The 26,808-nt window shown below is 39.9% G+C and overlaps 1 protein-coding gene and 1 non-coding gene across 2 annotated transcripts in view; both read left to right on the top strand.

Moving 5' to 3' along the window:
* LOC101275752 (thioredoxin domain-containing protein 8) overlaps positions 1–26,808 on the top strand; it is a 709,525-nt gene that overhangs the window by 92,155 nt on the left and 590,562 nt on the right. The window lies entirely within an intron of this gene.
* Positions 21,922–21,995, top strand: TRNAR-CCU (transfer RNA arginine (anticodon CCU)). Its single transcript has one exon. It is a non-coding gene; the product is annotated as a tRNA-Arg (tRNA).

Below are 26,808 nucleotides of genomic sequence, written 5' to 3'. Positions count from 1 at the left end.
ACATTCGCGTTATAGGGGTCCCAGAAGGAGAAGAGGGAGAGAAAGGGCCTGAGAAAATATTTAAAGAGATAACAGCTGAAAACTGCCCTAACACAGGAAAGGAAACAGTCACTTCCACTCAAGTCCAGGAAGCACAGAGAGTCCCATACAGGATAAACCCAAGGAGGAACATGCCAATATACATACTAATCAAACTGACAAAAATTAAAGACAAAAGAAATACTAAAAGCAACAAAGGAAAAGCAATAACATACAAGGGAATCCCCATAAGAATATCAACTGATTTTTCAGCAGAAACTCTGCAGGCCAGAAGGGAGTGGCATGATATATTTAAAGTGATAAAAGGGAAAAACCTACAACCAAGAATACTCTACCTTGCAAGGCTCTCATTCAAATTTGACAGAAAATAAAAAGCTTTACAGACAAGCAAAAGCAAAAAGCATTTGGCACCACCAAACCAGCTTCACAACAAATGCTAAGGGAACTTCTCTAAGTGGAAAAGGCCACAACTAGAAAGGAGATTACAAAATGGGAAAGCTCACCAGTAAAGGCAAACATACAGTAAAGGTAGGAAATCATCCACACACAAATATGATATCAAAACCAGTAATCATGAGAGGAGGAGAGTACAAGTGCAGGATATTTGAAATGCATTTCAAATTAAGACATCCACAACTTAAAACAATCATGTATTATATATAGACTGCTATTTCAAAACCTCATGGTAACTGCAAACAAAAAGTCTATAATAGACATACACATGAAAAAGAAAAAAGAATCCAAACGCAACACTAAAAATAGTCATCAAATCACAAAAGAACAAAAGAGGAAAGGAAGAAAGAAGACCTACAAAAACAAATGCAAAACAATTAACAAAATAGCAGTAAGAACATACATATCGATAATTACCTTAAATGTAAATGGATTAAATGCTCCAACCAAAATACATAGACTGGCTGAATGGATACAAAAACAAGACCAGTATATATCAATATGTTGTCTACAAGAGACCCACTTCAGATCTAGAGACACATACAGACTGAAAGTGAGGAGATGGAAAAAGATATTCCAAGCAAAGGGAAATCAAAAGAAAGCTGGAGTAGCAATACTCATATCCAAAAAAATAGACTTTAAAATGAAGAGTGTGGGGCTTCCCTGGTGGCGCAATGGTTGAGAGTCCGCCTGCTGATGCAGGGGACACGGGTTCGTGCCCCGGTCCGGGAAGATCCCACATGCTGCAGAGCAGCTGGGCCCGTGAGCCATGGCCGCTGAGCCTGCACGTCCAGAGCCTGTGTTCCACAACGGGAGAGGCCACAACAGTGAGAGGCCCGCGTACCGCAAAAAAAAAAATGAAGAGTGTTACAAGAGACAAAGACACTACATAATGATCAAGGGATCAATCTGAGAAGAAGATATAACAATTGTAAATATATATGCACTCAACACAGGAGCACCTCAATATATAAGGCAAATGTTAACAGACATAAAAGGAGAAATTGACAGTCACACAATAATAGTGGGGGACATTAACACCCCAATTATCAATGGAAAGATCATCCAGACAGAAAATCAATAAGGAAACACAGACTTTAAATGACAAATTAGACCAGATGGACTTAATTGACATTTATACATTCCATCTGAAAGCAGAATACACATTCTTTTCAACTGCACATGGAACATTCTCCAGGATAGATCACATGCTGGGCGACAAAGTAAGCCTCAGTAAATTTAAGAAAATTGAAATCAGATCAAGCATCTTTTCTGACCACAAAGCTATGAGATTAGAAATCAACTAGAAGAAAAAAACTGCAAAAAACAAAAACATGGAGCCTAAACAAGATGTTATGAAACAACCAATGGTTCACTAAAGAAATCAAAAGAGGAAATAAAAAAATACCTAGAGACAAATGAAAATGAAAACATGATGATCCAAAACCTATGGGACACAGTGAAAGCAGTTCTAAGAGGGAAGTTTATAGTGGTAGAAGCTTACCTCAGGAAGCAAGAAAAATCTCAAACAACCTAACCTTCACCTAAAACAACTAGAGAAAGAAGAACAAACAAAACCCAAAGTTAGCAGAAGGAAAGAAATCATAAAGATAAGAGCAGAAATAAATGGCATAGAGACCAAGAAACAATAGAAAAGATCAATGAAACTAAAAGCTGGTTCTTTGCAAAGATAAACAAAATTGATAAAACTTTAGCCAGACTCATCAAGAAAAAAAGGGAGAGGGCTTAAATAAATAAAATTAGAAATGAAGGAGAAGTTACAACTGACACAACAGAAATAAAAGGACCATAAGAGACTACTACAAGCAATGATATGCCAGTAAAATGGAAAACCTAGAAGAAATGGGCAAATTCTTAGAAAGGTACAATCTTCCAAGACTGAACCAGGAAGAAATAGAAAATATGAACAGACTAATTACAAGTTCTGAAATTGAATTTGTGATTTAAAAACTCCCAAACAAAAGTCCAGGATCAGATGGCTTCACAGGCAAATTCTAACATTTAGAGAGAAGTTATTCCAAAAAAATTGCAGAGGAAAAAACACTTCTGAACTCATTGTTTGAGGCCACCATAACCATACCAAAACCAGACAAAGATACCATAAAAAAAAAAAAAAATTACAGGCCAATATCACTGATGAACATGGATGTAAAAATCCTCAACAAAATACTAGCAAACTGAATCCAACAATACATTAAAAGGATGTTACACCACGATCGAGTGGGATTTATCCCAGGGATGCAAGGATTTTTCAATATCCCCAAATCAATCAGTGTGATACACCACATTAACAAACTGAAGAATAGAAACCGTATGGTCCTCTCCACAGATGCAGAAAAAGCATTTGACAAAATTCCACACCCATTTATGATAAAAGCTCTCCAGAAAGTGGGCATAGAGGGAACTTACCCCAACATAATAAAGGCCATATATGACAAACCCACAACTAACATCATACTCAGCAGTGAAAAGCTGAAAGCATTTCCTCTAAGATCAAGACAAGGATGTCCACTCTTGCCCCTGTTATTCAAAATAGTTTTGGAAGTCCTAGCCACGGCAATCAGAGAAGAAAAAGAAATAAAAGTCATCCAAATTAGATAAGTACTAGTAAAACTGTCACTGTTTGCAGATGACATGATACTACACATAGAAAATCCTAAAGATGCCACCAGAAAACTACTAATGTTCATCAATGAATTTGGTAAAGTTGTAGGTTACAAAATTAATATACAGAAATCTGTTGCATTGCTATACACTAACAACCAAAGATCAGAAAGAGAAATTAAGGAAACAATCCCATTTACCATAGCATCAAAAAGAATAGAATACCTAGGAATAAACCTATGCAAGAAAGCAAAAGACTTTTCTCTGTAAACTATAAGACACTGATGAAAGAAACTGAAGACAAACAGATGGAAAGATATACTGTGTTCTTGGATTGGATGAATCAATATTGTCAAAATGACGATATTACCCAAGGCAATCTACAGATTCAATGCAATTCCCATCAAATTACCAATGGCATTTTTCACAGAAATGAACAAAAAAAAATTTAATTTGTATGGAAACACAAATAGCCAATAGCAATCTTGAGAAAGAAAAATGGAGCTGGAGGAATCAGGCTCCCTGACTTCAGACTATACTACAAGGCTACAGTCATCAAAACAGTATGATACTGGTGCAAAAACAGAAATATAGATCAATGGAACAGGATAGAAAGACCAGAAATAAACCCACACACTTATGGTCAATTAATCTATGACAAAGGAGGCATCTATACAATGGAGGAAAGACAGTCTCTTGAATAAACTGTGCTGGGAAAATTGGACAGCTACATGTAAAAAAAATGAAATTAGAACACTCTTTAACACCACACACAAAAATAAACTCAAAATGGATTAAAGACCTAAATATAAGATGGCTACTACAAAACTCTTACAGGAAAACATAGGCAGAACACTCTCTGATATAAATCGCAGCAATATCTTTTTTGATCCATCTCCCAGAATAATGGAAATAAAAACAAACAAATGGGACCTAATTAAACTCAAAAGATTTGCACAGCAAAGGAAACCATAAACAAAATGAAAAGACAACCTACAGAATGGGAGAAAATACTTGCAAATGATGCAACCGACAAAGGATTAGTCTCCAAAATTTACAAACAGCTCATGCAGCTCAATATCAAAAAAAACAAAAACAACCCAATCAAAAAAATGGGCAGGGCTTCTCCGGTGGCGCAGTGGTTGAGAGTCCGCCTGCCGATGCAGGGGACATGGGTTCGTGCCCCGGTCCGGGAAGATCCCACATGCCGCGGAGCGGCTGGGCCCATGAGCCATGGCCGCTGAGCCTGTGCGTCTGGAGCCTGTGCTCCACAATGGGAGAGGCCACAGCAGTGAGAGGCCCACCTACCGCAAAAAAAAAAAAAAAAAAAAAAAAAGGGCAGAAGACCTAAATAGACATTTCTCCAAAGAAGACATACAGATGGCCAAGAGGCACATGAAGATATTCAACATCGCCAATTATTAGAGAAATGCAAATCAAAACTACAGTGAGTTATCACTTCACACCAGTCAGAATGGCCATCAACAAAAAATCTATAAACAATAAATGCTGGAGAGGGTGTGGAGAAAAGGGAACTCTGCTACACTGTTGGTGGGAATGTAAGTTGGTGCAGCCACTATGGAAAACTGTATGGAGGTTCCTCAGAAAACTAAAAATAGAATTAACATATGACCCAGCAATCCCACTCTTGGGCATATATCCAGAGAAAAACTTGGTCAAAAGTACACATGCGCCCCAATGTTCATTGCAGCACTGTTTACAATAGCTAAGACATGGAAGTAACCTAAATGTCCATCGACAGATGAATGGATAAAGAAGATGTGATATATATACAATGGAATGTTACTCAGCCATAAAAAAGAATGAAATAATGCCATTTGCAGCAACATGGATGGACCTGGAGATTATCATACTAAGTGAAGTAAGTCAGACAGAGAAAGACAAATATCATATGATATCACTTATATGTGGAATCTAAAAAAAAAATGATACAAATGAATTTTATCTACAAAACAGAAACAGACTCACAGACTTAGAGAATGAACTTATGGTTACCAGGGGGGAAAGCAGGAGGAGGGGTAGACTGGGAGTTTGTGATTGACATGAACACACTGCTATATTTAAAACAGATAACCGGGCTTCCCTGGTGGCGCAGTGGTTGAGAGTCCGCCGGCCGATGCAGGGGACGCGGGTTCGTGCCCCGGTCCGGGAAGATCCCACATGCCGCGGAGCGGCTGGGCCCGTGAGCTATGGCCACTGAGACTGCGCGTCCGGAGCCTGTGCTTCGCAATGGGAGAGGCCACAACAGTGAGAGGCCCACGTACCACAAAAAAAAAAAAAAAAAAGAAAGAAAAAAACAGATAACCAACAAGGACCTACTGTAAAAAAAAAAAAAAAAAAAAAAATGCCATCACACGTACTCTTATGAGAAAAAGGCAGAGAGATATGGCACATACACAGAGGAGGAGGCCAGGTGAAGGTAGAGTCAGAAGGAGGAGTGATATGACCAGAGGCAAAAGAATGCTGGCAGCACTGGAAGTTAGCAAGGAACTGAATCTCTCCTGGGACCTTTGTGGGGAGCATGGTGGCCATGCTGATGCCTTGATTTCAGCCCAGTGTGGACTCCTGGCCTCCAGAACCATGTGAGAATAAATTTCTGTTGTTTTAAGCCAGAAAAATAAACTTAAAAGCTTTTGGACAGCAAAGGAAACCATAAATAAAACAAAAAGACAACCCACAGAATTGGAGTAGATATTTGCAAACGAAGCAACCAACAACGGATTAATCTCTAAAATATACAAACAGTTCATGCAGCTGTATGTCAAAAAAACAAACAACCCAATCAGAAAATTGGCAGAAGATCTAAGAAGACATTTCTCCAAAGAAGACATACAGATGGCCAAGAAGCACATGAAAAGATACTCAACATCACTAATTATCAGAGAAATGCAAATCAAAACTACAATGAGGTATTACCTCATGCTGGTCAGAATGGCCATCATCAGAAAGTCTGCAAACAATAAATGCTGAAGAGGATGTGAAGAAAAGGGAACCCTCTTACACTGTTGGTGGGTATGTTAATTGGTACAACCACTATGGAGAACAGTATGAAGGTTTCTTAAAAAACTAAAAATAGAGCTACCATATGTTCCAGGAATCCCCCTCCTGGGCATATATCCATAGAAAACCATAATTTGAACATATACATGCCTCACAATGTTCACCACAGCACTATTTACAATAGCCAAGACATGGAAGAAACCTAAATGTCCATCGAAAGATGAATGGATAAAAAGATGTGGTACATATATACAATGGAATATCATTCAGCCATTAAAAATATGAAATAATGCCATTTGCAGCAACATGGATGGACCTAGAGATTATCATACTAAGTGAAGGCAGACAGGGAAAGACAAATATCATATCACTCGTGTGGAATCTAATTTTTAAAAATGATATAAATGAACTTATTTACAAAACAGAAACAGACTCACAGATTTTGAAAACAAACTTATCGTTACTAAAGGGGAAATGTGGGGGTTGGGGAGGGATAAATTAGGAGCTTGGGATTAACATATACACACTACTATATATACAATAGATAACCAGCAAGACCTACTGCATAGCACAGGGAACTCTACTCAATGTTCTGTAATAACCTTTATGGAAAAAGAATCTGAAAAAGAATGAATATATGTATATGTATAACTGAATCACTTTTCTGTACACCTGAAACTAACACAACATTGTAAACCAACTATACTCCAATAAAATTTTTAAAAAAGAAAGTCATGAGGACCTAAATATATGAAGCAAATATAATATATATTTGGGAGAAATACACAGTAATGCAATAATAGTAGGGAACTATAATGCCCCACTTATGTCAATGGGTAGAACAGACAGAAAATAAGTTAACGTTGACTTTTAATGACATGTTAGACCAGATAGACCTGACATATAGTAACATTCTATCCACAACAGAATACACATTCTTTTTTTTTTTTTTTGCGGTACGCGGGCCTCTCACCGTTGTGGCCTCTCCCATTGCGGAGCACAGGCTCCGGACGCGCAGGCTCAGTGGCCATGGCTCATGGGCCCAGCCACTCCGCGGCATGTGGGATCTTCCCGGACCGGGGCACGAACCCGTGTCCCCTGCATCGGCAGGTGGACTCCCAACCACTGCGCCACCAGGGAAGCCCAGAATACACATTCTTAAAGGGCACATGGAACATTCTCCAGGATAGATATCATGCAAGGCCACAAACCAAACCTTGCTAAGTTTAAGACTGAAATTATATCAAGCGGGCTTCCCTGGTGGCGCAGTGGTTGAGAGTCCGCCTGCCGATGCAGGGGACACGGGTTCGTGCCCCAGTCCGGGAAGATCCCACATGCTGCGGAGCGGCTGGGCCCGTGAGCCATGGCCACTGAGCCTGCGCGTCCAGAGCCTGTGCTCCACAATGGGAGAGGCCACAACGGTGAGAGGCCCGCGTACCGCAAAAAACAAACAAACAAATATACTTGGTTGAAATTATATCAAGCATCTTTTCTGACCACAATGGTATGAATCCAGAAATCAATTAGCAGAAGAAAACTGGAAAATTCACAAATGCATAGAGATTAAATGACAAGCTACTGAACACCAATGGAACAAAGAAAGAGAAATCAAAAGCTATCATGAGACAAATGAAAATGGAAATACAACATATCAAAACTTACGGGATGCAGCAAAAGTAGTTCTAAGATGGAAGTTCATAGTGATAAGTGCTTACCTCAAGAAACAAGAAAAATCGCAAATAACTACACCTCAAATAAAGAATAAGTGAAGCCCAGCGCTAGTAGAGGGAAGGAAATAAAGAGCAGAAATAAATGAAATAGAGACTGAAATGAAAAAAGACAATAAGGAAAAAAGAAAGGGAAACCAAGAGCTGGTTCTTTGAAAAGATAAATTGACAAAACTTTAGGTAGACTCACCAAGAAAAAGAGAACTCAAAATCAGAAATGAAAGAAGAGACATAAAAACTATGCCACATAAATATAGAGGATCATAAGAGAGTACTTTGAACAATTATACGTAAATTGGACAACCTAAGAGAAATGGATAAATTCTCAAAAACAAAAAACTTTCCAAGACTGAATCATGAAGAAATAGAAAATCTGACCAGACTAATTACTGATAAGGAGATTGAATTATAAATCAAAAACCCCTAACAAGAGTCCAGGACCAGATGGCTTCCCTAGTGAAATCTATGAAACATTCAAAAAAGAAATAATATCAATCCTCTCAAACGCTTCCAAAAAAGTAGACGAAAACTAATTTTACCCTGATTAGGCCAGCATTACCCTGATACCAAAACCAGAAAAAGACACTGCAAGAAAATTACAGACCAACATCCCTGATGAATGTAGATGCAAAAATCCTTAACGAAATATTTGCAAACCAAATTCAACAGTGCATAAAAGGATTATACACCATGATCAAGTGGAATTTATTCCAGGGATGCAAGAATGGTTCAACATATGCAAAATCAATGTGATATACCACGTTAACAAAATGAAGGATAAAAACATATGATCATCAACAGATGAAGAAAAAGCATTTGACAATATTCAAGATCCATTTATGATAAAAAATTTTCCAAAACGTGGGTGCAAAGGGAACGTACCTCAATATAATAAAGGCCATATATGACAAGCCCACAGCTAACATTATACTCAGTAGTGAAAAGCTGATCAGGAACAAAACAGATGCCCACTCTCACCACTTTTATTCAACAGAGTACTGGAAGACCTAGCCAGAGTAATTAGGGGGAAAAAAAAAAAACAGTAAAGGGCATCCAAATTGGAAAGGAAGAGGTAAAACTGTCACTATTTGCAGATGACATATTATATATAGAACACCCTAAAGACTCGACTAAAAAAAACTGTTAGAATAAGTGAATTTAGTAAATTTACAGGATACTAAAACATATGGATCTGTTGCATTTCTGTACACTAAAAAATTATAAGAGAAAGGAAGTAAAAGACCTGTACACTGAGAACTATAAGACATTGATGAAGAAAACTGAAGGCACAAATCAATGAAAAGATATTCTGTGCTAATGGACTGGAAGAATATTGTTAAATGGAATATTGTACATTTTAACACTACCCAAAGCAATCTACAGATTCAAAGCAATCCCTATCAAAATTCCAATGGCATTTTTCACAGAAATAGAACAGACAATTCTAAAATTTATATGAAAGTACAAAAGACCCCAAAGAGCCAAAACAATCTTGAGAAAGAAGAACAAATCTGGAGGCATCACACTCCCTGATTTCAAACTGTATTACAAAACTATATTAAAACAGTACGGTATTGGCATAAAAATAGACATATAGTGCTTCCCTGGTGGCACAGTGGTTAAGAATCCTCCTGCCAATGCAGGGGACACGGGTTCAAGCCCTGGTCCGGGAAGATCCCACATGCTGTGGAGCAACTAAGCCCATGTGCCACAACTACTGAGCCTGCACTCTAGAGCCCATGAGCCACAACTACTGAAGCCCACGCACCTGGAGCCTGTGCTCCACAACAAGAGAAGCCACTGCAATGAGAATCCTGCACACTGCAACAAAGAGTAGCCCGCGGTTGCCACAAGAGAAAGCCCGTGTGCAGCAACGAAGACCCAATGCAGCCAAATTAATTAATTAGTTAATTTTTTAAAATCGACATATAGATCAACAGACCATAATAGAAAACCCAGAAATAAACCCATGCGTAAAGATGCATGCAAATTTAAACCAGATTGTGGGTTTGGGAATAGGAGGGTGGAATTTCCATCAGATAGTTTCTATTTTCTAAGATGGAAATGGGATGAGAGCAAGTAGGCAATTTTAAGGAAAATGTATGAATTAGTAGTCTTCAAAATGAGGAAGCAGAGCGCAGTTTCTGGGCAGGGTTGAGTGCCCTATGAGAAGTTTGTGAGCATTTCAAAGCCCTGCTCTGTGCCTCTCCAGTCACATTCAGCTGCTTCAGTGCAGGCAATCAAAGGTGGAGAGTCAAGGTACAAGCAGGAATGCGTCTTAGGTGAGTCCAATAGAGGGAGGATACAAAGGAGTTGGTAGCATTTTCAAAGCATTGATTATATTGGTACAGTACAGAATCAAGCTTAGATAAGTAGAGAAGAGAAACCAGAAAGAAGAGGGTGAAGATGGTGGAAAAAGTGATGGGTTTGGGGATGGAAAGGTGGCAGTGGGAGTGACCGAGTAAGCAAACTAAAAAGATAGAAGATGGTGGGCAGAGTGGGATTTAAAAAACAGATTTTAGAGGTAATATATTTTCTAAGGAAGACGAGGGTTAAGGTGACCATCAGAGGGTAGTGAGATGAGAGTAGAGGAAGATGGTCAGAACTCAGTGGGTTAAGGATCTGAGACCAGGAGATTAGATGGGTTGCTGAGAAGAATATGGGAATAGGAACAGAAAGTATCTTTGTGGTAAACCATCTTCAGTGAATGAAGGGGTGTGATAAGGAGGGTAAGAATGGCATGAATAAGTCTCAAAGGAGTGGGATATTTTGCAAGAAAAAGTGGTTTGTATGGGGGTATTGGGGACAAGTGAAATCCCCAGTCACCTCCTTATCTGAGGTATGTGGGGTATAAAAGGCTGGGAAGGGAGAACCTTTAGGTGATTCCTGTTAAGGAAGGAGGTGATGTTCCAAGAACACACTGAAGATACTGAGAGGGGTCTTGGTGTAGATTCCAGGAGATACCATGAAAGGGACTGGGAGGCAAGGAGAAAGGTTGGGGCAGTCTTTGGTCAGATAGGGGCGTGGCTCTCAGTCGAGACAGCACATTGGAATCAACTAGAGAGCTTTAAAGAAAATACACTGGGTTCAACACCCAGAGATTTTAACTGGTCTTGGGTGTTGCCTGGACACCAGATGATCGGATATGCAGCCAAGGTTGAGAATCACCAGGTGAGGAGATGTACAATACAGCCAGGGGATGAAGGGGGACGGGCTGAAGCTCGGACTTCTGACAGTGATTGTGGTCAGTGGGTTTCATTCTGATAGTCTCTTAGAGTGAGACGGGCAAACACCCAAACTGTTGCAGAAGATCATTAACAGATAACCTTTTAACTTCAGAAGCATTTTAGGAGATGAACATAAATATCGTGGTCTTTCTTCCTCCCCTTCGTAGAGTTTTATAGCTCTTTCCTGCCAACCTCCAGACAAAATCTCATAGTTGCTAAGCTTCCCTGGTTTACTGCGGACCAAGTGGTTAGGATGCTTCATAACTGGATGTATACATTGTTAGCTATTTAAAATATTAAAGATGTTAGTACTCACTAAAGATTCTATAAAAATCTCAGTATTGGACAGTACAATTGTCACATAAGATGTTTTCTCCAAAGTGGATAACTAATAAATCTAGAGATAATAGTAAGCACTTTACATTTGTTACCAAACTCATGTAATAATGAAGGTGAATACAAGATTTACACTTCCACAGGATATAGAGTAACTAGGGTCATGAAAAGACGGCAAATATAGTATTCCATTATGTGGATATCCTGTAACTTATAGTATAGCACACTGGTCTAGAGTTGTTCATGGTCTAGCAGGGGAAAAAGATCAAAACAACTAACCATCTGACTTATCAGGTCATTAAGGGCTCTGGAAAAGAAAGAGTCATTCTGTCTAGGAATTGAGAAAACCCTTAACAAAGGTGGTGGTGTTTGACTAAAGCCCAAGGGAAGGAAAAAGGGCACCCAGGGCATCCCAGAAGTAGCATGGGCTTAGTGGCATGGTGGTAGCTTTGGAGAAGGGCAAGGAATCCAGCCTGAATTTGGAGCAAAGCAACAGATGAAGCCACAAGGGAAGGCTGGGACCTTAAAGGCCTTTGAAGTAATTTGGCTTCAAGGTCCTTGCTTCCCAATGTATTTTATGTCACAGTACACACAAAAACAATACTTGAACAGCCCACTGGGTTAAAGAACAAAGGTTTTGGGGACATCTACATGTGTCTTAGTTAAATACTAATATTTTTATTTTAAATAATTTTAATACAAAAACCAAATACAAACTATTAGGAAGGATATTAAATATTGAATTTGTATAAAACTTCCACAAAAACCATCCTAGTTTAATGTGGAACTTCAAGCTTGTTTTCATGAACTTTTTAAAGGTTCACAGGTGAAATATAAGACACATGTGCAAAAATAAATAGAATTATTCTAAATGTATTATTCTGAGATCTGCTCCTTGCACTCAGTTTAATGCTTCTGAGTGTCACCCATGTTAATATGCAAAACTGTAGATCATTTGTTTTCCTGACTGTATAGGATTCCATTATATGGCTACACCATAATTTGTCCATTTCACTGTTATGGAACTAGGCTTAGTCTCAGTTTTTATTTATACACAATGCTGCCATGAACGAAGTTCTTTAAGGTATATGTGAGAAGTGGAATCGCTGGGACATGGAGCGGTGCTTCTTAAACATTTGTGTGCACATGAAATCACCTGGAAATCTTAAGATGCTAATTGCTTCAAGTAGGTCTGAGGCAGGGTCTGGAATTCTGCAGTTCTAACAAGCTCTCAGGTGATGCCAATGCTGTCGACCCATGGACCACACTTTGAGCATGAATTTGCTCAATCTTATTAGATAATGCCAGTTTTACCAGGTACTTACAGGAATAAGAGTTCTTGTTACCCCACATACTCACCAATACTTAGTATTCTCAGATTTTTAAATTTAAATGAGAGTAAATCCAATTTAGTGGCTGTGCAATCACATTTTCTGGTTTTCTTTTGCATTTCTGTGATTTCTAATAATGTTGAGCTTTTTTATTATTATTATTTATGTTTGCCTGCGTTGGTTCTTTATTGCTGCGTAAAGGCTTTCTCTAGTTGCAGCAAGAGGGGGCTACTCTTCCCTGCTGTGCATGGCCTTCTCATTGCAGTGGCTTCTCGTTGCAGAACACGGAATTTAGGTGGGCAGGCTTCAGTAGTTGTGGCTTGCAGGCTCTAGAGCGCAGGCTCAGTAGTTGTGGCACATGGGCTTAGTTGCTCTGCGGCATGTGGGATCTTCCCGGACCAGGGCTCGAACCCATGTCCCCTGCATTGGCAGGCAGTCTCTTAACCACTGCACCACCAGGAAAGTCCCATGTTGAGCGTTTTTAATATGCTTAATGGCTACTCAGATTCTCTCTTTTGTGAAGCGCCTGTTAAAGTCTTTTCCCCTCTTTTTCTACTGTTTATTCTTTTTATTGATTTTTCAGCATTCTTTTTCCATTCTAGATACCAGCTCTTTATTGATTTTATATTGCAAATATGTTCTCAGCTTGTGAATTTTCACCTACTTTGTAGACTTTCTGAGTAAACAGAAGTTCCTAACTGTAATATTGTTGAAAACTTGAGGTCAAGTAGATAATTGCCTTTAATATTTGGGAACCTTTTTTTTGATAGGTTATACTACACATAACAATTCCTATCACGCTTTTTAAAGTTTTCTCTTATTATAGCTAGTAACCATCAACCAGAAACCAAACAAAAAACACTAATCACACAAGTAGGCGATAAAACTTTAAACAATGGAACAACCAACATCTGAAATATTATTTAAAAGAAACACGTCTTCTTCCTCTTTCATTGCACAACACAGTGTTAAAATTTACTGGGATACGCCAAGAGATTTCAAATCCATTTTCATGTCTTCAAGCCATATCTTTCAAAATGGCAATGCAACTTATTTCTAGAACACACATGCACAGTAGTCACCCTGTAGCCATGTGGAGGGCACATCAACCACTATCGTGCAAAAGCATCAAACGCATGTGAAGACAGAGATCTGGGGGCTACTGCTGGCAGCTGGTCCTTCCACCTGCCCCACCCCCACCCCGAGCCTGCATCACACCCCCTTCCCAACTAGCCATACCTTGAGGTTGAGCTTCCTGGGCACCTGGGCCATGTTCTCCTTCTGCATCTCAATGGCTACCTCTCTGCAGTGGGCAGTGGCGAACACAGAGTGGAGGAGAAGACAAACGTGACTCAGCTCGGGCTACCATCCAAGGAGCCACAGAGACACTACTTATACTGGAGCTCATGGGCCCTCGAGCAGCCTGATTACTGGTGGATCAATGTTTTGTGCCACACCTGTAGCCTCTTTGCCTTCTCTGGGATACAGGCTGGGAAGCTCTGCTTGAGGAAAGAACTCTTAGAAGACTTTAAGGCAGGGCAAAATGGCCATGGGAGGTAGTGGATGGACTGGAACAGTCATTCTCAACTCCGGCTGCACAGTCAGATTTACTGGGTTGGTTTCCTGTTATTCTGGAATCCGAGGCCCCACTCCCAGAGAGTCTGATATAATTGCTATGGGGGAGGCACAGGCATCAGTAAATTTTTAAAAGTTCTCCAGGTGATTTAAATGTGTAGCTGCTAATGAGGATCACATCAGTATGCCTCAGGGTGGGGATGTTAGTGGGGAATCTACGCTGTGAGAAGCTGGAGGACCCGAAATGCTCCCGTGCACGGAGTTGAGGAGGAGATGCTGGTGTAGACCAGTATTTTCTTAGAGTGTGGTCCTGGGAACTTCTAACAAACACAGATTCCTGGGCTTTACTGATATAATTAGAATTTCTGGGGATGGGACCCAGTGATTCTGCGTTTTAAATAAGCTCTTTCTAGGCGATTCTTAGAACACTGAAGTTTGAGAAGTGATAGATATTCTGGAGGTAGAACCTACAGGATTCTATCATTACCTACAGTTATGAATATAAAGATGAAAAAACTGACTTTAAGAATTCACCAGAGGGACTTCCCTGGCGGACCAGTGGTTAAGACTTCGCCTTCCAGTGCAGAGGCTGTGGGTTCGATCCCCGGTCAGGAAGCTAAGATCCCACATGCCTCGTGGCCAAAAAATGAAAACATAAAACAGAAGCAATATTGTAACAAATTCAATAAAGACTTTTAAAATGGTCCACATCAAAAAATCTTAAAAAAAAAAAAAAGAATTCACCAGAGAGTTAAACACCCCCAAAGAGATACGTGCATGTATTCACCAAAAGGCATGCATTGGAATGAGCCTCAGTGAAACCAGTGAAGAATGTATCTGGTCCCCTTCAGAGAATTAGTATACCACTGCTCTTGTAAGCCTCAGATCTCAGTTTGTTTGTGTTGCCACAATCTAAGTGGAGCTGTGACATATTCGGGTCACTGCTCATGGAGGAACTGGGTGTTATTTTAGAGTGCAGGAAGGAGTTGGGTGGAAAAAGCAATAGGTAAGAAAAAAGAATAACACGTATCAACTCTTTTTTTAACTTGAAGTATAGTTCATTTACAATGTGCTAGTTTCAGGTGTACAGTACAGTTTTATATATATATTTTTATATATATACATATTTTTTCAGATTCTTTTCCATTATAGGTTATTACAAGATACTGAATATAGTACCCTGTGCTATACAGTAGGTCCTTGTTGTTTATCTATTTTATATATAGTAGTGTGTATCTCTTATTAACCCATCAACCCTTCTCAGCCTTGAGGTGGTTGATTCTTCCATTACAAAGTATCATTTACCTGTACAGCTAGAGATTTCTTCTTCTTGCTCCCCTTTATGTTTCAATTCTCAGTTCCTGAGGTACTCACAAAATAGTGTAGTGTTTGCCACAGTCGCACACTGTACCCCAGGAACATCTGCAGTATTACAGAATTCATATTGCTCTTGAATGTGTATATAAACATATAGGCCTACAGGTAATATAAGAACTGTGACATTAATGATTAAATCTTTACATTGGCAAGTAGATGGACATTGACTACTAGGATTGAGCAGTTTTACTTTTTACAAAAATATTTGACAAGATTTAATTTCACAAATTCAGTAAAAATTTTGCCTTTATTGGATATATTTTTGTCTCTCACTTTTTGGGGCAATTGTGAATATTTAAAGAAAAAAATAATTTTTGAAAACATGAGACCATTCTAATGTTTTAAATTTTTTCTTACTCTTAATTTACACTTTTAGATTAAAATATATTCAAATTTTGAATATTTGAGAACTACACATCATTTTAAAATACTTTAGATCATTGAAATCAATACAAGTCAAGGTCATACTAAGGACTTCCCTGGTGGTCCAGAGGTTAAGACTCTGAGCTCCCAATGCAGGGGGCCCGGGTTTGATCCCTGGTCAGGGAACTAGATCCCGCATGCCACAACTAAGAGCCTGCATGCCGCAACTAAGACCTGGAGCAGCCAAATAAATAAATAAATATTTTTTTAAAAAGATCATACTAGAAATAGATAATAAAACAAAAGAAAAAACTGAAAGGGATAAATAGAAAATTTCTAAATGAGAAGGCTGCTTACATTAAAAACAAACTGGCAACAATAAAGACTAGCAGATTTTATTCAGTATAATCTATGTAAAATTTAGAAATAAGGCATTATAAATTATTTATTAAATAATTTTAATAAATAAATAATTAAGTCTTTATTAATAAAGACTTAATTATTCATGATAATGAAAATGAATAAGATAATTATTCTTATCAAATCTACACCTTGAACTTCAAGTCAGATTAAATCCTTACAACTTCATGTTATTTGCTAAATGATTCTTTGGCTACTAATTAAAACATTGAGATGGAAAAGAGAATTATTCATGTCAAATGCGTAATTCAGAAGTAGCAAATGTAACCCTGGGCTGCTCCTTGCAAGATAAAGAAAATATATCCATGAAACAAGCAAATTGATCAAAAAAGGACAAAACATCTGGAATGTTACTATGTTTGTTGGATAATGATGCTGGAAAGTAACTCCAATGCTTTTGATAGCATAAGATTATTTCTAGCAAAACACAAATGTGCTTCAAATTAATGGTATTGATTTTCCACTGGATAAATATGGTAGAAAATATAGTATTTCATTTAACACCAAGTCTTTCAAACGGAGTGTATTAAGCATGTCTTTTTATTCTGATGTTTTAACATCTGAGGGCTTACTCACCCTGGAGGGATTGCCCCTTCCAAGGCTAGCCAATTCCTAGAGCTAGTACAGATTTACATCTGAGCATGTAGGACTCACCAGAGCCCACACAACCCGCAGCTTCCTCTATCAGGCTCTCACACTCAGAGTCACTATCCACCTGCCCTCACTATCCCAGCACGCACACACACACACACACACACAGAAAACGATCATATTAAAAATCTGTAGTGTGTATTCTCACCATGTGTCGCAAGCATGGAAGATTAAGTTTTCCCTGCAACTTCCTCAGCTATGTCTCCCATCAGTACGATATTTGCTCCCACTGGCTGAGAACTGAATACAGGTGTCTTTCTAAAAGTTGGAACAAAGGGGCCTTGCTACCCAGCTGAACCGAGCCCAGAGCTAGGATTCTGGAAAATCCAAACCAAAGGCCTGCCTGTGATGCCAGGTACCAGGCAGTGAGGGACAGCTCCTTTGCCCCAGAACCCACTGAAATTATTCAAACTAGCCACCCCTAAGCCTATTTACCCTGCCTCTCCTGCTCTTTCCTGTGGAAACCACAATAATGGCTCTCATCTACATTTTCCTCTCACTCTTTATGCCTCCTGACCCTGGTGCTTCCCTGTGTGGCCCTTACATGGCATGGTATGTTCCCTTTTCTTGCAAACTGTGAGTAACAAACTATCTTTCCAATGGTAGACATCTGATATTTTGGCCTCACCATATCCTACTGTAGGAATAATAAAACCTACATTTTTTTTTGGCCACACAGCATGTGGGATCTCAGTTCCCTGAACAGGGATCGAACTGCACTCCCTGCAGTGGAAGCACAGAGTCTTAACCACTGGACCTCCAGGGAAGTCCCAAAACCTACATTTTAAAACACAGAAAGAAACTGTGGAAATTGGCTTTTATACAAAGCTCAAGGAAAAGTATTTTATTACTCCTGTTAACGTGTTTTACAACCAGTTTTCAGGATTATCTCTGGTCAAGGTTGGTATTTATGACTGTAAACTAGATTCTTGTTTAAAGGGGTATGAGACATCACTTGTACACAAAAAGAAGCACATATGCGATTACTAGAACTGGGGGGGAAAGGTAGGTAAACAATTGATGATGCTGAACAAGGACAAGTTCATGCTACATAGAGTATTCGCTCGAAGTTCTTAAAAAACAAACAAACCAGTGTTAACCAAGAATTTTATGTCCTGTTTAAGAAATCTTTGCTCAATTACTACACAGTATCTACAGAAAACAATGGAAAGTAGTAAGAATGATTTTAAAACTTGGTGCTAGAATGGACAAATAAAAAACAATAAGACAAATGATTACTAGCCAAGATGGAGAATTCAAAATGGAATTTGTAGACAGAAGAAATGATCATACTTTCAAACAAGAAATTCATATTCAGTTCAATCAGATTATGGCAGGGACAAATGTCATTTCAACTAACAGTTATTAAACGTATTGTTGAACTACTAGAAGAAAACAAGAAAGCTGAGGTGAATATCTCATTCATTTTACACCTATTGTAAAAAGCACAGCTATTGACTACAGTGATGTGGAGATTGAACATTTTCTAGATGCTTATTGGCCCCTTTTTTGAAGTACCTGTTTAAGTCTTTTGACTATTTCTGTATTGGATCTCTTTTTCTTACTGATTTATAGTTCTTTGTATTTTCTAGATATGTACTGACTGACTGACATTTGTATATCCACTCTATGCCTTGCATTTTTACTTTTAACAGTATCTCCAAGAAATCAAGAATTTCTAGATTTTCATACAGTCCATTTTATCAATAATATCCTTTATTAACAGTAGTTTTCCTGTCCTGATTAAACAATCTTTGTCTTCACCAAGTAAATAAATATTATTTTATGATGTTTTCTAGAAAATTGATTTTGTTTGTTTTTTTACAGTTGGACCTACAGTTCTTCTAGAATTGAGTTTTTGCTATAATCTGAGGCAGAGGTCAAGATTTATTTGTTTCCCACAGGATATCCATTTGACCAGACATTGTTTATTAACAGGATCAACTCTTCTGCCCCCACTGCTCTGCAGTGCCACCTCTGTCATAAACATCTTAAGCTGTTTTATTTCAAGGGAGTTTTCTGTTTCCATAGGCTTGTAGGTGGCTTGAAATCTCTTTAATTTAGGTCCACCTTCTGCTTGGACCCCTAAGTGAATTCATATAGGAACTTTTGGGGGGATGTAATTGTTGTCAATAAGCAATCATGGGGTGTCTTCAGGGAGTATGTCAATTAGCCTTCAAGCAAAGTACATATTACAGTTTCTGGATGGACCAAAACTTTTCTCCAGTTTCTTACTCCATGGCTTTTTGCTTCTACAGACAGCAGGTAGGGAGAAGTCAGAGCTATAGATACCTGGTTCTCTCTCTTTCATGGTCACAAACTTCCTAAAGGCCCAAAGGATCTACATTTTAAATCAGAGACCATTTCATTGCTACTCTCATTATCCTTTGACCATTCAATGGAATGTCCACTCTCCCAAGAGATCTGGGCTAAATCTGGGGGCACAGAAGCTAAGTTGAGACTCGTAAAAGGCTTATTCCTTCATGATTCATCAGTGAAGAAGTAAGGAGTCTGCCCAGGCCCATCTCCACCCAGAGCTTCTGAGGAAAAAGAACTAAGCAGCCCAGGACGAACGGAAAAAGAACTTCCCAGGAGGTTGAAGTTTCAGCCAATGTTTAACCTGACTCCAATCCTCAAATGCCCTTGTGTTCTTGGACTCATCCCATTTCCAAACCCACCAAAACACAAAAAGAGCCCATTAGAGTATCAAAAAATCAAATTAAATATAAAAAAAACAACAGGAAAATTATGCCAAATTGAGCAACTCTCACCTGGCCAGTTCATGTTGGGTGATTTCTGTAAGCCCAGGGGCTGTTAACAAAACCTCCTGGGATTCAAAAAACAAAACAAAACAAAACAAAAAACAGATGCAGTTGAACTCTTTGGTAAAAACAGAAGCAGACAATGGTAGGACTTTCAGTGACCTTCCTTGGTGTTTAGTGCACACATCTGGATCTGTGCACAAATTAACATGCTATTCAGACATCCACAGTGTGGGTGAACAACAGAGCAGAGGCCTGCAACTTGGATAACACAGCCTAAACAGAAACTCAGAGTCGGGGTAACAAGAAAGGGCAAAATTTACAGGTGGGACAGCTGTGGGTAAAGTCCCGACGGTAAGTCTGTGAAATTAGATTTGCTATTTTTCCCTGAATGTGTAACAGATCAAGAGTCCAGTCAGCAGTGCAGAGGGCCCAGGCCACACCTGTGTTAAGATCGGGCCAAGGGTGGGATAGGGAGGGTGGGAGGGAGGGAGACGCAAGAGGGAAGCGATATGGGAACATATATATGCATAACTGATTCACTTTGTTATAAAGCAGAAACTAACACACCATTGTAAAGCAATTATACCCCAATAAAGATGTTAAAAAAAAAAAAAAGATCGGGCCAAGAGCTCAGGCCTACAGTGGATCCCTTCTTTCATGCCCCGCCTCCCCACGCCCCCCTCGCTCCCATAGAAATGCACCTCTGCAAACAGACGTGCCAGGAGTGTGAACAATAAAAAGTTTCTCCAAAACTAGGTAGCTTGACAAACAGCCATTTAAATAGTTCCGTCTCATAACTACTGTTGTTTTGAATAGAAAGCAGCACAATCTCTACATGGCCTTTTGTTAAAATTCAGCAAAGATTATTAACTGCATACACCTTTTAAAGTAACAATTCTACTTCTAGGTACACGGCCTAGTTATTTTTGCACACATGTGAAATTGTATGCTTTGGCTGTGTGTGTGTGTGCATATTAGCACAAATGTCAATAGAGGATTGTTTTTTAAAGAAATGTACTACATTTTATAAAATAGAATGTCAAGCAGCTGAGAACACCCTTTATGTCCTAACATGGAATGAGATCCATGCAATATTGTTAACTGAAATAAGCAAGGTCTTGAGAGAGAGAAGAGAATTTTTTTACGTATATTTGATACCAAAGTCCTAGTCATGAGAAGTACCAGTTGCCTCTGGGGAGGAGGATGCCTGGAGGATAAGGGTGGGAGGGAAATTTCACTGTTTAAAAGTTTTTTGGATATTGCGTTATGCACAGTATTACTTATTCAATAAATACAATTTAAATTTAAATGCAAAAAAAGTAGTTTATCGGTTCTTGGCCTCGGCTGTACCCCAGCAAGTTGTTTTGTTTTTTTTAAAAAATAGTTATTTATTTATTTATTTTTGGCTGCATTGGGTCTTCGTTGCTGTGCGTGGGCTTTCTCTAGTTGTGGCGAGCGGGGGCTACTCATCATTGCGGTGCACGGGCTTCTCAATGCGGTGGCTTCTCTTGTTGTGGAGCACGGGCTCTAGGCACACAGGCTTCAGTAGCTGTGGCACGCAGGCTCAGTAGTTGTGGCTTGCAGGCTCTAGAGCACAGGCTCAGTAGTTGTGGTGCACAGGCTTAGTTGCTCTGCAGCATGTGGGATCTTCCTGGACCAGGGCTCAAACCCGTGTCCCCTGCATTGGCAGGAGAATTCTTAACCACTGAGCCACCAGGGAAGCCCTAACCTAGTTATTTTTAAAAGAGACTTTTGCTAAAATAAAATGTGGGAGAACATCTAATCTCATATCTCCATTTAAGTCAGGTTTCAATACCATGGATATGGATTATGGAGTAGTGGAATGAACATGAACTTTGATAGCAAGGTGTGAATTCTGTGCTGCTAGTTATTAGCTATGCGACTTTGGGTAAGTAACTCAACTTCTCTGAGCCCCTGGGAGATGATAATACTGGTTTCTCAAGAGGTTGCAAAGATGAATGGGATGGATATTTAAAGCTTCTTTGGGACTTCCCTAGTGGTCCAGTGGTTAAAGACTCTGTGCTCCTAATGCAGGGGGCCCGGGTTCGATCCCTGGTCAGGGAACTAGATCCCACATGCCACAACTAAAGATCCCCTGTGCCCCAACTTGGACCCGGTGCAGCCAAATAAATAATTTTTTAATTTTAAGCACCTTTGTTAGGTTCTTTAACACTGGAACTACCTGGGTTAACTCAGGGTTACAGTAAAGATGTTCAGGGAAGATAGGAGAAAGGCAACAGTCACAGCCTCACCTGGACTTGCCTGGGGCTACTGCAATATCTTCGGGATGGGAGGCAGCCCTGGCTGGTCAATAGCAGGAATTCTTCTCTCTGATACTGTCATCCTCAGGGTTCAAATACTTTCCATCTCTTTTCTTTGACTGCAGATTAATTGGCTCTGTCTTGATCCGCTTTGAGGCTGATTCGCTGGACCTATCGCCCTCCTATATGGGGAGGCTTATTCAGTAGAGCTTTTACCCCAGGCCACTTCACAGGCCGCTGACTAGTTATAGATGGTGCCCAGGGAGGATGGTGAGGTCACATGGCACCAAGCATGCACAAGGAGGCCCTCTGAAGGAAGTTATGGGCATGCGGGGCCCTGTGGCCGGCACGCGTCTTGCATGGCTTATCGAGCACAGTGCTGGGCATCCCAACCAGCAGGAGAGCTCATTAAACAGCTGCTGAAACATCAAAAACACTTAACCTGAGATTCTCAGTTGCTTGTGTGGCTATGACTCAAAGTCCCCACTAGAGGGCAGGAAACTTCAATTTAAGATGATGGATTTTTTTTAAACAGGTGAATAAACTGGATAAATTATAATAATTATTAGAATAATGAATAATCATAGATAACTTTTATTGTATGCATTCTAAGGACCAGAAACTCCCCTAAACACTTTATACGCATTATGTAATTTATTTGTAGTATTCTCTTCACCTAGTTCTTCTCAGAAATTGTAATAACACAATTGTTAGTTAACTTGTTTTTCATTTCTGTCTCTACCACTGGATTGGAAATTCCATGAAGATAAGGTGTCCTTAGTTTACTATTCTATACTGATTAGTGAGTCTGAAACATTGTAGTTGATAAGTACTTTTTTTTTTTTTTTTTTTTTGCTGTACGCGGGCCTCTCACTGTTGTGGCCTCCCCCGTTGCGGAGCACAGGCTCCGGACGCGCAGGCTCAGCGGCCATGGCTCACAGGCATAGCTGCTCCGCGGCATGTGGCATCTTCCCGGACAGGGGCACGAACCCGTGTCCCCTGCATCGGCAGGCAGACTCTCAACCACTGCGCCACCAGGGAAGCCCGATAAGTACTTTTTGAAGGAATAAATATTGAATGAATTGAATCTTGCCCTCAAAAGCAAAGGTGGGGGCTGTTATTATTATAGTACATGGTGTTTTGTCATTAGTAAAAATTTTTAATTTTATTATATCTCTTTTAAGGTATTTAAAGTTAATTATTAAGTAATTGTCCTCCAGTGTTCCTTCAATAGCCTTTGTATGTTATATTTTGGGGGAATAATGTTCTTTTATAGGGAGTGATAGGCATTGTCAAAATTAAAATCCATAACATCCTCCTTTAGAAGAACTTGTACTATTTATTTATTATCTTGATTAAAGGTGTTGTAATTATCTGGACCAATTTGTGAAACTGCATTCAACAAGCTTTTATAGTGCAGACTTCATGCCAGGTACTGGTCCAAGGACTTTACATCTTTACAAAGGTGCTGTTATTAGCCCCATGTACAGATGGGAAAACTGAGCACAGAAAGATTAAGAAATGAGATTTCACAACTATTAAGTGGCAGAGTCAGGATTCAAACCCAGGTACTCTGGCTGTAGCCTCCAGGCACATAATCACTATACTGCGTCTACAATTCACTTAATGATTTTATACAATCATTACATTAAGTGGTAATTGCATAGGTAATATTGGGGCCCAGAGTGGACCACCCCAAAATATGCTACAGTGGCATAATGATTATTTTTAATTAAAGTTATTTAAGAAATGGCCAGTGCAAGAGGGATACTCTGACCCTCCTCTCTGTCACCCTGAAAGCAGGAAATAAATCTCTCATGTGAAAGGTATACTCCCTGCAGCTGGAGGTAGAAAGATACCTTTATCACCAGAGACAGGAATTCAGGTCAAGAAGCCTGCATAAACAAACCCTGTTACTTCCTTAATTTAGTACCTGAAGCCCAAACTCTGTTTAGTTTATTCACTAATTGAGCACCCCAAACCTAAATTTCTTTGTCCTGTCAATTCCTCACAAATTTATTGTTTCTTTGTCTAAAAAGTAGAAAAGGTGCCTGCTTTGCCACTTCTTAGGTCCCATTTCTATGAGACTTCTGTCCACACTTCTTCCTTTTTCTCCTGGTAATCTGTCTTGTGTCAGTTTTATTATTAATTCAGCCACAAGAGCTCAAGAGGTGTAGCGGGAGGAATGCACCCCCAGCAACAGTAATAATCCTGACAGGCCACATCAGAACAAATTTAGGAAAAGTTTTGTGCATTTTTCATAATGAACTTTTAATCCATTTGAAATAACAGTGTTGGGAAAAGAAGGACAAAGACATCAGAAAATGTCCTTGCCTCCCAAAATCATTTTCTAGACAGGTAGTTATTTTGTCATTACGTGATGAAGAATTATAAACTATAGTCTGCTTTCCAAAAAACCAAACACAAACCAACTAACATGCAAAGATCAGTCTGCTGTAGGGCAGAGCTCCTAACATATCAACAGAAAAGCCAAATGCAGCACAGGCAGGCGAGGTGCAAACCTTGACTTGTGAACGCGCATGGCCGGCCTTTCCCGGTGTTCCCCAGACCCCTAGGAGCAGAAGGCCCGCCCCAAACGCCGGCACATGCCCGCGCCCCCCTCGGCCACGCGCCTGTGGGGCGAGGCAGGGATTCCAGTGCCGGGAGCCCGGTTAGAAGAAGTGACACATTTCCTCACGGCCCTCCTGTTCTCTTTATGAACAACAAAATGCGTTTTCTAAGAAGGTAAATGAAACTAAGGATCCAGTTGGTGGCCACTGAACAAAGAGGGAACAGCAAGTGCACAGTCTCTAAAGTGGAAAAGAATTAAATGTGGTTGAGGACCTGAAAGATGTCAGGTGTAGCTGAAGTACAGTGAACTGGAGGGACTAAGGGGTCAGCAGAGGCCATGCCGCATGGCTGACAGGGTCTTGGTGCTCCGGCCTGGTGTCAGGCCTGAGACTCTGAGGTGGGAGAGCCGAGTTCAGGACATTGGACCACCAGAGACCTCCCAGCTCCACGTAATATCAATCGGCAAGAGCTCTCCCAGAGAGCTCCATCTCAATGCTAAGACCCAGCTCCACCCAATGGCCAGCAAGCTCCAGTGCTGGACACTCCATGCCAAACAACTAGCAAGACAGGAACACAACCCCACCCATGAGCAGAGAGGCTGCCTAAAATCATACTAAGTTCACAGACACCCCAAAACACACCACCAGCTGTGGCCCTGTCCACCAGAAAGACAAGATCCAGCCCCACAAATCAGAACACAGGCACCAGACCCCTCCACCAGGAAGCCTACACAACCCACTGAACCAACCTCACCCACTGAGAGCAGACACAAAAAACAACGGGAACTATGAACCTGCAGCCTGCGAAGAGGAAACCCCAAACACAGTAAGTAAAACAAAATGAGAAGACAGAGAAATATGCAGCAGATAAAGTAGCAAAGTAAAAACCCACCAGACCAAACAAATGAAGAGGAAATAGGCAGTCTACCTGAAAAAGAATTCAGAGTAATAAGAGTAAAGATGATCCAAAATCTTGGAAATAGAATGGAGAAAATAAAAGAAACGTTTAATAAGGACCTAGAAGAACTAAAGAGCAAACAATGATGAACAACACAAGAAATGAAATTAAAAATTCTCTAGGGCTTCCCTGGTGGCACAGTGGTTGAGAGTCCACCTGCCGATGCAGGGGACACAGGTTCGTGCCCCGGTCTGGGAAGATCCCACATGCCGTGGAGCAGCTGGGCCCGTGAGCTATGGCCACTGAGCCTGCGCATCCAGAGCCTGTGCTCCACAACAGGAGAGGCCACAACAGTGAGAGGCCCACGCGTACTGCAAAAAAAAAAAAAAAATTCTCCAGAAGAAATCAATACCAGAATAACTGAGGCAGAAGAATGGATAAGTGACCTGGAAGATAAAATAGTGGAAATAACTACTGCAGAGCAGAAAAGAAAAAAGAGTGAAAAGAATTGAGGACACTCTCAGAGACTTCTGGGACAAGATTAAATGCACCAGCATTTGAATTATAGGGGTCCCAGAAGAAGAAGAGAAAAAGAAAGGTTCTGAGAAAATATATGAAGAGATTATAGTTGAAAACTTCCCTAACGTGGGAAAGGAAATAGTCAATCAAGTCCAGAAAGTGCAGAGAGTCCCATACAGGATAAATCCAAGGAGAAATGCACCAAGACACACATTAATCAAACTATTAAAAATTAAATACAAAGAAAAAATATTAAAGGCAGCAAGGGAAAAACAACAAATAACATGCAAGGGAATCCCCATACGGTTAACAGCTGATCTTTCAGCAGAAACTCTGCAAGCCAGCAGGGAGTGGCAGGACATATTTAAAGTGATGAGAGGGAAAACGCTACAACCAAGATTACTCTACCCAGCAAGGATCACATTCAGATTCAATGGAAAAATTAAAACCTTTACAGACAAGCAAAATTTAAGAGAATTCAGCACTACCAAACCAGCTTTACAACAAATGCTAAAGGAACTTCTCTAGGCAGGAAACACAAGAGAAGGAAAAAACCTACAAAAAACAACCCAAAACAATTAAGAAAATGGTAATAGGAACATACATATCAATAATTACCTTAAATGTAA

This window comes from Orcinus orca, chromosome 6, assembly GCF_937001465.1.
Source record: "Orcinus orca chromosome 6, mOrcOrc1.1, whole genome shotgun sequence".
Classification (NCBI taxonomy): Eukaryota; Metazoa; Chordata; class Mammalia; order Artiodactyla; family Delphinidae; genus Orcinus; species Orcinus orca.
The sequence above is the reverse complement of the archived record's forward strand: the minus strand, read 5'-3'. Positions and strand labels throughout refer to the sequence as shown.